At 42.8% G+C, this 12,166-nt stretch overlaps 1 long non-coding RNA gene across 2 annotated transcripts; it reads right to left on the bottom strand.

Moving 5' to 3' along the window:
- Positions 1 to 671: 671 nt before the first annotated feature.
- Positions 672 to 6,097, bottom strand: LOC122466692. 2 transcript variants are annotated; one of them, XR_006292413.1, is made up of 3 exons: positions 3,473 to 6,097; positions 2,759 to 2,840; positions 672 to 2,288 (listed from the first exon to the last, which is right to left on the bottom strand). It is a non-coding gene; the product is annotated as an uncharacterized LOC122466692 (long non-coding RNA). The 2 variants fall into 2 exon arrangements; XR_006292412.1 differs by having other exon boundaries at positions 2,759 to 2,812.
- Positions 6,098 to 12,166: the final 6,069 nt, after the last annotated feature.

Raw genomic sequence — 12,166 nt, 5'->3', positions numbered from 1 at the left:
CACTTTTAGGTCTGTAATCGCGTGACCAGAGAGATTGAAGTGTTCTCCGACTGGTTTTTGAATGTTATAATTCTTGACGTCTGATTTGTGTGCATTTATTCTTTTACGTAGAGACTGTCCAGTCTGACCAATGTACATGGCAGAGGGGCATTGCTGGCACATGATGGCATATATCACATTGGTAGATGTGCAGGTGAACGAGCCTCTGATAGTGTGGCTGATGTGATTAGGCCCTACGCTATTCCTGCCTACATGCCTCCAGCTTTCATCCAGACCACACCACACGATCCATTGTCTACAGCTTAGCTCTACGATACAACCGCATTTGCTCCAACCCCTCAAACAGAGACAAACACCTACAAGATCTCTATCAAGCATTCTTACAACGACAATACCCATCTGCTGAAGTGAAGAAACAGATTGACAGAGCCAGAAAAATACCCAGAAGTCACCTACTACAGGACAGGCCCAACAAAGAAAATAACAGAACGCCACTAGCCATCACCTTCAGCTCCCAACTAAAACCTCTCCGACGCATCATCAAGGATCTACAACCTATCCTGAAGGGCGACCCATCACTCTCACAGATCTTGGGAGACAGACCAGTCCTTGCTTACAGACAGCCCCCCAACCTGAAGCAGATACTCACCAGCAACCACATACCACACAACAGAACCACTAACCCAGGAACCGATCCTTGCAACAAAGCCCATTGCCAACTGTGTCCACATATCTATTCAGGGGACACCATCACAGGGCCTAATCACATCAGCCACTTTCCCTGGAAACTGGTTATAACATTAATCTGCTTTGACATAGTTACAATGTTATTGCATACTGAAATATCAGGAGGTAGCAAATTCCTAATGCCAATCACAATATCACCCTTAAAACTTTCCCACTTCAGGTGGATTTTAGCCAGATGCACAGTCATTGAATATTCAGCCAAAGCTAAAAGATTTATATTTTTGCCAGGCAATCTATCTTCCTCTCACAAAACTTTCTTTAATCAAAGTGACATGAGACACTGTGTCCTGCCACCCAGTACACTCAGTGCCAGTTACCCTTGCATAAATAATAAACTCTTAATACATTCTTCACTCCCTTCCCAAGACTCAGTTCTAATATAATTTATGAAGACACTTTTCTCCTCCACAATTTTCCCTGTGTCTAATGTAGTAGTGTTAGCACTTGTGGTTGTAACATTGGCACTCATGATGGGGGTTGTGGGTGCATGTTGTTGGGTGGTTTTAAGCTTTGGGCAATTTGGCTTTATATGGGCAGGGTCCCACGCTGATGACAGACTACCGGTTTCCCTTTGTGGTAAGATGTTTTCAAATCTGGCTCCCTGGAGGTTTTTTAACAAAGTTGTGGTTAGGTTTATTTTTAAACCCTTCAGCCCTTTCACCCTGAGGAGCAGAGGTATAACCCTTTCCCTGGGGCTTGCGCCCTTTCTGAGTTTTGGACTCAACATATTCATCAGCAGTTTTTGCTGCTTTTAAAACTGTTAAGGTTTTTTGTCACAGATAGCTGCTTTTACCTCATCAATGACTACCCATAATAATTGCTCTTGTATTACCAAACCTAACAGCTTATTAAAGTCACTGTCAGCACTGCCCTAATAATCCGTTTCTTTTTTTCACATAACTACACAGTTTATACATATATTCCACATAAATTATATTGTCAGGCATTTTAAGATTTCTAAACTTCAAGAAATAAGACTCAGGGGTGATTTTAAATCTTTTCCATATAGTTTCTTCAAAGTTCTTATATATCATAGCATCCTCCACCACCATTTCATTAAATACCTGTCTGGCTTTTCCAGTCAACCTGATTAACAGGATTGGCATCCATTTATTCTCTGGAATCTTATGGATAGTACACAGTCTCGCAAAGGTGGCTAGGAATGCCTCATGGCAGTCAGATTCCTGATAAATTGGGCAGGTTTTTTCCCCTTCCCTGATGTTGAGAGGGGATGGACGCAAAGGCTGAGGCTGGTCCTTTTGCTTGTCCAGGATTTCTAGCAGCATTGCATGAGCTTCTTTCTCAGCCGCTAGCTGCTCCATGCATCTCAGGTGGGCTTCCTTCTCCATCTTAGCGATCGCTTGCTCCTCTTTCATTTGGAGTTCTATCATTTTCATTTCATGCTTATATTCTTGCTCGACAGCCAGGGTCTGCGGCATCTCGTGCTGGGGTCAGGGGTGCTGAGACCTTGCTTTTTGGTCAAAGTCCCTGAGCATAGTTCTCAGTTCCAGATCTGTTTTCTTCTTAAAGGGTAACCCCCTCTACAAGCACAAATGACAGAAAAGACTTTGAGCAAGATCCTCATGATTGTGTTCACCCCTTTGTAACTACTCTTTAACCCTTAACTCTCAATATCAAATTTAAACTTTAAATAGCACTGGGTTCTGATCTTACAGCCCAATTGACCTTTGGCATCCTGCCGACTACACCAATTGCCACCGTGTCCAGAATGGGTCACAGCTGTGAATGCCAATCTCAGGTCAGTTGGTCAGAAAAATGGGCAGACACACTGAAACTGGTGGTATAATATAATTAGATTTCACCAAACCAGTAACAAATGTGCACTCTTGAATTACTACATTAGTTTCACCATGGAGCCACAGACAGTCCTCCTTAGTCTCTCCAGCCCCTACTTTGCCACCCAGACAACCTTTCATAATAAAGTCCAGTCTATTTCAACCAAAATCACTGTACATTAGGTTCTTCCAGCCTCAAAGGGCCAGTCCCTTACCCAGGTCAAGGTATATTCCAGATCTCACCAAAGATAATGCTGAAGCCAGTTTCTCTAGTAAACTAAACAAAAGATTTATTAGCTAAGAAAAAAGAGAGAGGAGATGAGAGGTTAAAAGCAGGTAAATTACATTAAAGGTGAATCAGAGTTGTAGTCCAAATGATAGTAGCAATGTAGTAATCTGCTTGTTTTCCATAAGTCTCTTGGGGCTTCCCAAAATGGCTTTGGGGACCTCTGTCTAATTGCTTTCCAGACTCCTGAAACGGATACAGTAATCTGATTTATCTTGCATACCCCAAGTTTTATCTCACTTAAAAACTCAGGCTTCAGCTTCAGCCCCACACACCAGGGCTTGGGCTTTGGCTTTTTGCCCTGGGCCCCAGCAAGTCTAATGATGGCCCTGGCGATCCCATTAAAACGAACTCACCCACAGTTTGAGAACCACTGAAATAGTACGAAATTTTAGTTTGTACTGACTTTGCTGGTGCTTTTTATGTAGCCTGTTGTAAAACTAGGCAAATGTCTAGATCAGTTGATGTACCCCGTGGAAGACCTCTGCGTATCCCCAGGGATACACATACCCCTGGTTGAGAACCACTAGCTTAGGATTCTCCCTGTCAGAATCCAAGCCATTCAGAGATGAAGGATCATTCCCATGGCACACTTTTATAGCTATCTTCCCTAGAAAGCAGCCAGGCAAATGCTTGCACTCACAGCATGGTCTCTTCCTTTGATGAAGAATGCATTTTGGGTCTTTGACCTCAGTCACAACATCAAGGACCACTTGCTTTGAAATTAACATTCTACTTCCTATGATACACAAGTAATCCAGTTACAGTCATGTACACATACAATTACCTGCCATTACATTTTGATAGATAGATAAGTGAAAACAATATAAAAAATATTCATTAGTTTTCAAGACCGCTACACAGCAAGCAAATTCTCATCTTAATGCTAACACAAACCTCTGATCTAGGGTTAATTAAGCATAGGGTGAACATATATAATGCAAATCAACAAGTTACCGATATGTGAGGACAATATCACAAACATTTCTTTGAACTATTCTAAGAGATAAGTGAATTGGCTTGATCCTATTACAATGCCTATCAGCCCAAGTGAATTGGTACACCTAACACCAATTTGAGGTTGTGACCTGAGCTAGCTAGCTGTCAGTGCCATAAAGGGCTCTTACCATACCACTTAGTTTGTATTTTTATACATTTTTGGATTTTAACATTATTACTATGGTTTCAGATTTTAATGAGGTCTGAATTAGTCTTTTAGATGGATTTATGGATCCTCAAGTGTCATAGCAAATAAGAACATTACCATCACTCAGCCCTCCCCCTAGATCCTCTCATCCAGGCCCTACCTGAATCATGCCATTTGTTCCTGAAAGAGATACAGTCTTTCATTATCACCCACACAGCCCAATCTCTCGTCCAGGCCCCATCATCTTGTGGCTCAAATAGTACAACCTTTTCTCTGGCCTTTACAAATACAGTCTTGCTCCACTCATATCCATTGAAGGCAATTCTACAAAGACTCTTTTCCTGGCTTGTCATATCACCACTCTCTGTGTTCCTGCACAGGCTTCCCCTTCTCCACTGCAAACACAAACCACACATCTTCACTATCCAGGCCCTTCATGGCCTATCTCCACCCTAGCATCTCTCCTATTCTATTGATGGCCACCCTGTCAATGGTACCAGCCTTCAGCGCACACTTGTTAAAGTTTTCAAACAAGCTTCTTGCTGCTTTCTTCCATGCTGCCCTTCATACATCAGAGCAGCTTCACATAAACACTCACAAAGATAACTGGTGTGCTGAGGCTACTGCTTATTATGCTGACCAGCATTGACTTATTATTCCCTTATGCTCCCTATGATCCAAGAACTTCTTTGTGTCAACGGGCAGAGGGCACAGGTGGGCATAGAGTTTTACAGGGATCCACTGGGTCATATCTGTGCATAATAATTCACCAAAGGGTGGCATGTAAAGTCTCTATTGAGAGCATATAGCCCACTGTTTATCAGAATCATTGCAAAATATATGGATGGGATAATATTTAAGAAGTTATGTACCTACACTGGAAATTATGTTCTTAAAGCCTTGAAATGAAAAGGTGATACACTTCAGGTTCTGTTCAGGCGGGGGATTGTAGATGCGTCTCTTTGTCTTGTCTTTGTGCATTGTGTCTCTCACAATGTAAGCCTATTTGCATATGCAGCCACCAACTAATCAAGATTGCAAAATCTCCAGGAAGACGCACACAGCAAGAGGTGCCTGGGTTATGAATAAAGGGACTGTTTTGATGTATCTGGGGTTGCAAAGAAACACAGTATCCTTTCACTGAGGAGACAAGCTGACAGTGTGTTATGTCTCATGAGAGAGGGATCACAGCCAGTCACTGGCCTGGTGATCACAGTGCTGGTGAGCTATACTGTATTAGGAGAATATCTTGTTAATTAATTCTAGGTTCTAAAATGCATAAAATGCATCTTATGGTTTTATTTTACATTGAAACATTTCTTTCCATTACTTTTGCTTGCTTCTTCTCAAATCTCTTTATTTTGTTTTCACTATCAATATATCTAAGTGCTGCGTCATAAGCAGAGCAATGATCTTAAGTGAAACTGGTAAACTAAGGTGTACTGTTCCTTTGAAAGCAACAAATCTGTGAATACTGAGAGTGTCCAGTGAAACAGGGTGGACGCTCCACAAGGGTGCTTAGCGGGAGTGAGGATTGAAGCATGCCAGGTGCTAACCTGCAGAGGGACAGCAGAGTCTGCATAATCTGAGAGGGGAGTGCTTGTGTTGTCCATGCCCAAAGGAGTCAGGGACCTGGCCCACAGAAGATACGGACAAGGCTTCCTCACGCTGAGGGCAAATTGTAGTGAGGTACCTCATAACTCTGGGTACCCCCAGGAAGCATCCCATCCCATCTGTTGTATTAATCTGTTGTCTCTTGTCTCATGCTTAGATTATAAATTCCTTGGCGCAGGGAGTGTCTTTTATTTCATTTGTATAGCACAATGGGGTCCTGGCCCACGACTGGGGTCTCTAAGAAATACTGCAACCTCAGTACTAAATCTTACATTTACACATTAGTGTTGCTTTGACATCACCACAAAGCTTCTGATTCCAAAACTAGCAGCTTCAGTTATTTGCAGTTATTCAGCATTTTTTTCTCCTTCAAACTGTGCCCAAGAAGCAGAAATTGTTTAATGGTGCATTTGCTCCCAGCAGGGAATTAGAAGGCAAAGTACAGAAATAACCACAATAAAATGACCCCTCTCTGATTGTCTAATGCCCGTCTTCTCTGCCCCATTGGAGATGTTTTCTAGCTGACAGCTGATTAAGACTCTATAAAAGGCGATGCAGTTTAAGCACAGCCATAGTGACTGGGGCTGGGAGGGACATGGTAGGTCACTTAATGATCCCTCAGGGATGTGGACTATGAATAATTAAAATAACCGCTCCACTTGGCTTCAGCCAACCAGCTCCCTTCTCACATTATGTCCAATTTATTTCCCCCGGGTCCCCAAGAGCAGCATTGAATGCATTGAACACAAGTAGGTCAATAAAATGGAGAGATGGTTAGTAAAATTCTGTCCCTCCCACATGCATTGTGTGTGATCCCTGGTCTAGAGGATATGCATTTCAGTGTCATTGTTTTATTTACGTATTCTTCCAGAGAGAATGCTGTGATTCTGCCTTTTTTCATATCATTCCACCTCTGTCCTGCATGCAAATGTTAAGCTATTTGGGCCCTATCTAGAAAAGGAGAGGGGTTAGTAGCTTGTTATGACAATTTGGAAGCTCTGTTGTGGCTGCAGAATGTTAACAAATATGGAATGGTTTTGCCAAATCTGGTCCATCTGTATTCTGCAGCTTCCATGTGCTAAGAGCTGCAGCCAGAGAGCGGAGCCATTTAAAGGGACACAGCCTTTTCTGTCTAGCTTACTAGAACTGAAGGAAGTTGCAGACCTATTATTTCCAGTCTGTTTACTTTGTGCATTTGGCAGCACTTTGGGGGCATTGTGTTTCATACTCCTCCCTATGTATAGCAAGATTTCAAAACCTTGTTTTAAATGTGCGGATGTGATATCAAAATGGAACTGTGTCAGGAATGGGACAAGGTGACGGGAGCAGCAGAGGACCAGACTCAGGCCTGGTCTACAGTGGAGGGGGGGATCGATCTAAGATACGCAACTTCAGCTACGAGAATAGCATAACTGAAGTCGACACATCTTAGATCAACTTCGAATCACTTACTTCGCGTCCTCGCGGCACGGGATCGACGGCTGCCGCTCCCCCATTGACTCTGCTTCCGCCTCTCACCAGGGTGGAGTTCCGGAGTCGACGGCAGAGCGATCGGGGATAAATCGATAAACAATAAATCGATCCCCGATAGATGGATCAATACCTGCCGATCCGGCGGGTAGCGTAGACATGGCCTAAGATGGCTGTCTGAAGCCTGATCTTAGAGAATTACAATTTGCCTCCATCAACCTTCTACACCAAATAACCCTGATCAAGAAAGTGGAGCACAGGGTTCCAGAGAATGAATTTGTCAAAGCAAATCCAAACATTAAAAATAAAAAACCCTCACTGAGAAGGGAGGCCTCTCTGACTGCAAGTGAGGACATATCCTCACAAAACAAGCAGGAATAATAAGGCCAAAGAGCCAGATGGTCACACCAAGGTGGACCTCAGGAGATGAATCTCTGAGTTTAAAGTTCTGAGAAATGATGTTCAGGAGTCTAGCAGAAAGAAGGAAATTACTGACTTTGAAGGCTGAGTTCCTGTGTTAGAAACTGACGTAGGAGAAACAATTGAGAAAGAGCGTGCACACGCTGCAGAATCACATGGCACTCCTAGAGTAGAGAAACACAAAGATGTAATTTATGTTAGATGATATAGAAGACAGCAAGGAGAAAAGGTTAGAAATTAAGGGTCTGCCTGAAAATGCTGAAGGAGGAAACCCAATCAGGTATGTCAAGTTGTTAAATCTGAGCTCTCTGGAGGTGGTGAAAGTGGACAGAGCACATAGAATCCTATTCCATCAGCTTGTGCGTCATTACAGATCCTGAGATCTGATTGTGAAGTTTCATCATCAACAAAGATTTAATTTTGAAAAATATCAGAAAGTTTCCAGAGCTTACCCTCAAAGGCCACAATCTGCAATTTCCCCAAGACCTTACTGCCCTAACTTTAAAAGAGAGAGACAAGACTAGAGATAGGGGAAATTTCAGCAGCAGTCAGATGGACAGAAATCCACAGTAGATCGGGATTTCCATTTACATACTCATTTGCTTTTAGAATTGGTATTACACGATCAGCAGTTTTAAACAAGGGGAGAAATAGACTCAGGTTGCTTGGGATAGAAATCCAAATCTCAGACACACATGAGGATACTCCAGAGGTAGAAGGTAAGGATAAGATGCTGAAAAAAAAACATGTCTGACAGCATAACTCCAGCAAAAGCAGACAGGAAAAGAAAAGGTGAAAGACTAGAGAACATATTCACAATGGCAGAAGTAAAGCTGAACAAGAGAACTCAGATACCTGAGAAGTAACCTAATCATTAACCAGAAAAGACTTTTTGGGAGTCATCAAGAACGAATACCTGATCGCTATGTTAATTTTCAGAGTAGCAGCTGTGTTAGTCTGTATTCGCAAAAAGAAAAGGAGTACTTGTGGCACCGTAGAGATTAACCAATTTATTTGAGCATAAGCTTTTGTGAGCTACAGCTCACATAGCTCACGAAAGCTTATGCTCAAATAAATTGGTTAGTCTCTAAGGTGCCACAAGTACTCCTTTTCTTTTCACTATGTTAATGTTGTAAAGAAAGTCGTATTAAGTTTAAGTGGAGTGATCATAACTGTGATAGCTGTGTTCTGAATCTTAAAATATAGAGAAAACAGAGGATAATAAGGGGTGAGTGTGTGGCTGGGTAGTGGTCTCAGGATGGAAGAGAGTGGAGGGAATGGAAAGGGGCCCTTAGCTGTTTTGTATACCCATCAGTAACTCAAAAAGTTCAGCTGGTAATCTGTCCCTAAGGGTGAGGGTTGATGTACTGTACGTGGAAAGAGTACCTCCTTTACATTGTAAGAGAAGCAGCCCACATATTCGTGGGGAGGGTATAGCTGTTTATGGTTCAATAAATCACGGTAGTTTGAGAACTGATTTATATGCTGTTTTTGATATTTTATTTTTTTATCTTAAAGTGAGTCTGGAAAAGACCTAACCTCATTGAGCTGTATATATAACAAAGATTTTAATTGATTGTATTCCTAGTGCCAGATGAAAAAGAGATTCATTTCCTTTGTTATAACTTGCTGCCGAAAAAACTTTTGATAGCATAGAGTGGAACTCCATGTTTAAATTCATGTCCCCTATGGACATTTGGCCCCCAGTTCCTTGAAGAGATGGTTGCTCTTTATACTAGCTTGTCACAGCATGCTCTACTCATTGCTGGCTGGTGCCTCCTTCAGGAGGTGCTGCCCAGTTCCGTGCCCCCTTTCTTCTCTTCCACCATTGCAGGTCTCCTCCTGCTCATGGAGTTGCGGTATGGCTGCTTTGTGACTTCCAGGGGAATCTTTCCAAGTCTCTCTGCACGAGCATCATCAGGCAGTCCTCACACCCGCTGTCCTGATTAGGTCACTCCCACAGCGACTCAGGCAGTCTTCCCGTTCGCTGCGCTTAGCAGTACTACTCTGCAGTGGTTGGTAGGGGAACCCAGGCCTACCCTCTATGCAGGGTTCCAGTCCATGGACTTATACCGAGCAGTTACTGTCTGCAGCCACCTCTAAGGTCTGGACTACTTCCTACCATGCTTCGCCAAGCTTTTCATTCTCCAGCTTTCCTAGTCAGACCCCTCTCTCTTAGGCCTGCTGGGTAAACCTTCTCTCTTAGGTTCCTATCTCTTTTCTCAAGGGTTTCTTTCTCGCCTCAGGGCGGGGGACTGAAGGCTTTCTCCCTCCTGCCTTTATAGAAGCACTGCCTGTTTCTCACAGGTGAACTTCCTCCTCATAAGTGCCCTCCACACAGATTACATCTTCCCCATTTGCAGCTTCATGGGCTGATTGGGCTTGTGTGGGGAGTACCCATATCACACAGCCTAACAGCAGCTGCAAATGCCCATGTCCCCTGTAATTGTTTGAATCCCGGGTCCAGTACCTCCTCCCCTTAGGCTGCAGGAGGAGCCTTCAGATGCAGGTGGGCTTGAGCCTGCCAACCTCTTCAATAGGTTCAGAAGCCAGTGAAGTTAAATCTCCCCCTTCTGAATTGCACAGGAGAGATGTCATTGTTGCCTTTGCTTTTTGCATTGACCATGGAGCGTTTTGCAGAGGATAAGGATTAATTATTCTGTCACAGGAACAAAGCTTGCAGGAACACATAAGAAAATAGCTTTGTTTGGCAATTATATGATTTTTTTTATCTGACCTGAGCATTTCTCTAAAATTAGTATCAAAGAAATCCATGACTTCAGGAGAGCATCTGTCTTTCAAGTAAATTATGCCAAATCTTAAATACTAGGTATGAGTTTGCCACACTTGGAAGAATCATCCCTCCAGAAAACATTTGGGTACAAATGGACAACAGGTTCTGTAAGATACCTGGGAATTAAAATCTCAAGCTTGGGCTCTATGATTTAGATGTCAAACCTCTATTTCAGCAAATAAAAAAAAATTTTTTGATTGGTGGGAGAAGTATGCAATTTCTTGGCTATGAAGAAAATAAAAATATCCACAGACAAAATGAATACTTTGCCAAGGATATCTTCCTTGTTTCAAAATCTTCCTATAGTCATCTGAGATAGAACTCTAGCAGGAGTATAGAGAATGTTGTTAGAATTTATGTGGAATAAGAAAAGACCAAGTGTCATGGTTCATGGCATCTGCACATGTATTCCCCCTCTATGGTCCAGTAAGGGGCACCTACTCCTAAGCTTCTGACTCCCCAGCCGTTGCCTCTCTTGGGTGGAGACATATATCTCTCTCCCTCCTGAGCAGATATTTCCAGCCTGCACAGTTCCCTACCTATACTGTGAATTCCCTAGCAAAATTAGAATGCCTAAAGAGGCTTGCTTTACATTTCTCCTCAGAGATGATAAACAGTAATTGACACAGTTAGTTACCACACAGCTCTTTCTAAGCAAGTACATTTATTCTTCAGGTAGAAGCACTACAAAGAATACATATTAAAAACAATAAAAGAATCTACATATCTGCTAGATTTCAGAGTAGCAGCCATGTTAGTTTGTATCGGCAAAAAGAAAAGGAGGACTTGTGGCACCTTAGAGACTAACCAATTTATTTGAGCCTAAGCTTTCGTGAACTACAGCTCACTTCATCAGATGCATTCAGTGGAAAATACAGTGGGGAGATTTATATACATAGACAACATGAAACAATGGGTGTTACCATACACACTGTAATGAGAGTGATCACTTACGATGAGCTATTACCAGCTGGAGAGCGGGGCGGAGGGGGACCTTTTGTAGTGATAATCAAGGTGGGCCATTTCCAGCAGTTGACAAGAACGTCTGAGGAACAGTGGGGGGTGGGGATGGGGAATAAACATGGGGAAATAGTTTTACTTTGTGTAATGACCCATCCACTCCCAGTCTTTATTCAAGCCTAAGTTAATTGTGTCTAGTTTGCAAATTAATTCCAATTCAGCAGTCTCTCATTGGAGTCTGTCTTTGAAGTTTTTTTGTTGAAGAATTGCCACTTTTAGGTCTGTAATCGAGTGACCAAAGAGATTGAAGTGTTCTCTGACTGGTTTTTGGATGTTATAATTCTTGACGTCTGATTTGTGTCCATTTATTCTTTTACGTAGAGACTGTCCAGTCTGACCAATGTACATGGCAGAGGGGCATTGCTGGCACATGATGGCATATATCACATTGGTAGATGCGCAGGTGAATGAGCCTCTGATAGTGTGGCTGATGTGATTACTCTAACAAGGACTCTGGCCTGTGAACAGTCCTTCAAACCCTACCAAGAGGTTTTCCTGTGGTTGCATGTTCAGAACCCCTTTTCCTGAGAACAAGAGCACAGACTGGGCCAAGTCCTTCCAGCCCTTCCCAGGGGGACCCCTTGGACAGAAGATCTTTTTGATTAAAAAAACAGACAAGAAGGCCCTGGGTCAGTGTTTACACAGGCTATTTAACCAAAAGTCCTTTCTTTGTCAGTTGGTCCCTGAAGAATCCAGTTTCCGCCAGTACATGCGAGCCTCTCTCCAGGTGGGGGTAGCTCTCTGGAGGTGTTACAACCTGAGTGAATTTGCCTAAATCACTCCCACTGTTCTAAGTTCCTGGAGGGCTGTTGTCCCCGTCTCTCTGTAATTACATGCAATCTCTGGCCCACAAAGATACATAAACTGAATTC

The sequence above is a fragment of the Chelonia mydas genome, chromosome 7 (assembly GCF_015237465.2).
Source record: "Chelonia mydas isolate rCheMyd1 chromosome 7, rCheMyd1.pri.v2, whole genome shotgun sequence".
NCBI classification, from domain to species: Eukaryota; Metazoa; Chordata; order Testudines; family Cheloniidae; genus Chelonia; species Chelonia mydas.
This window is presented reverse-complemented; position numbering and strand designations above follow the sequence as displayed.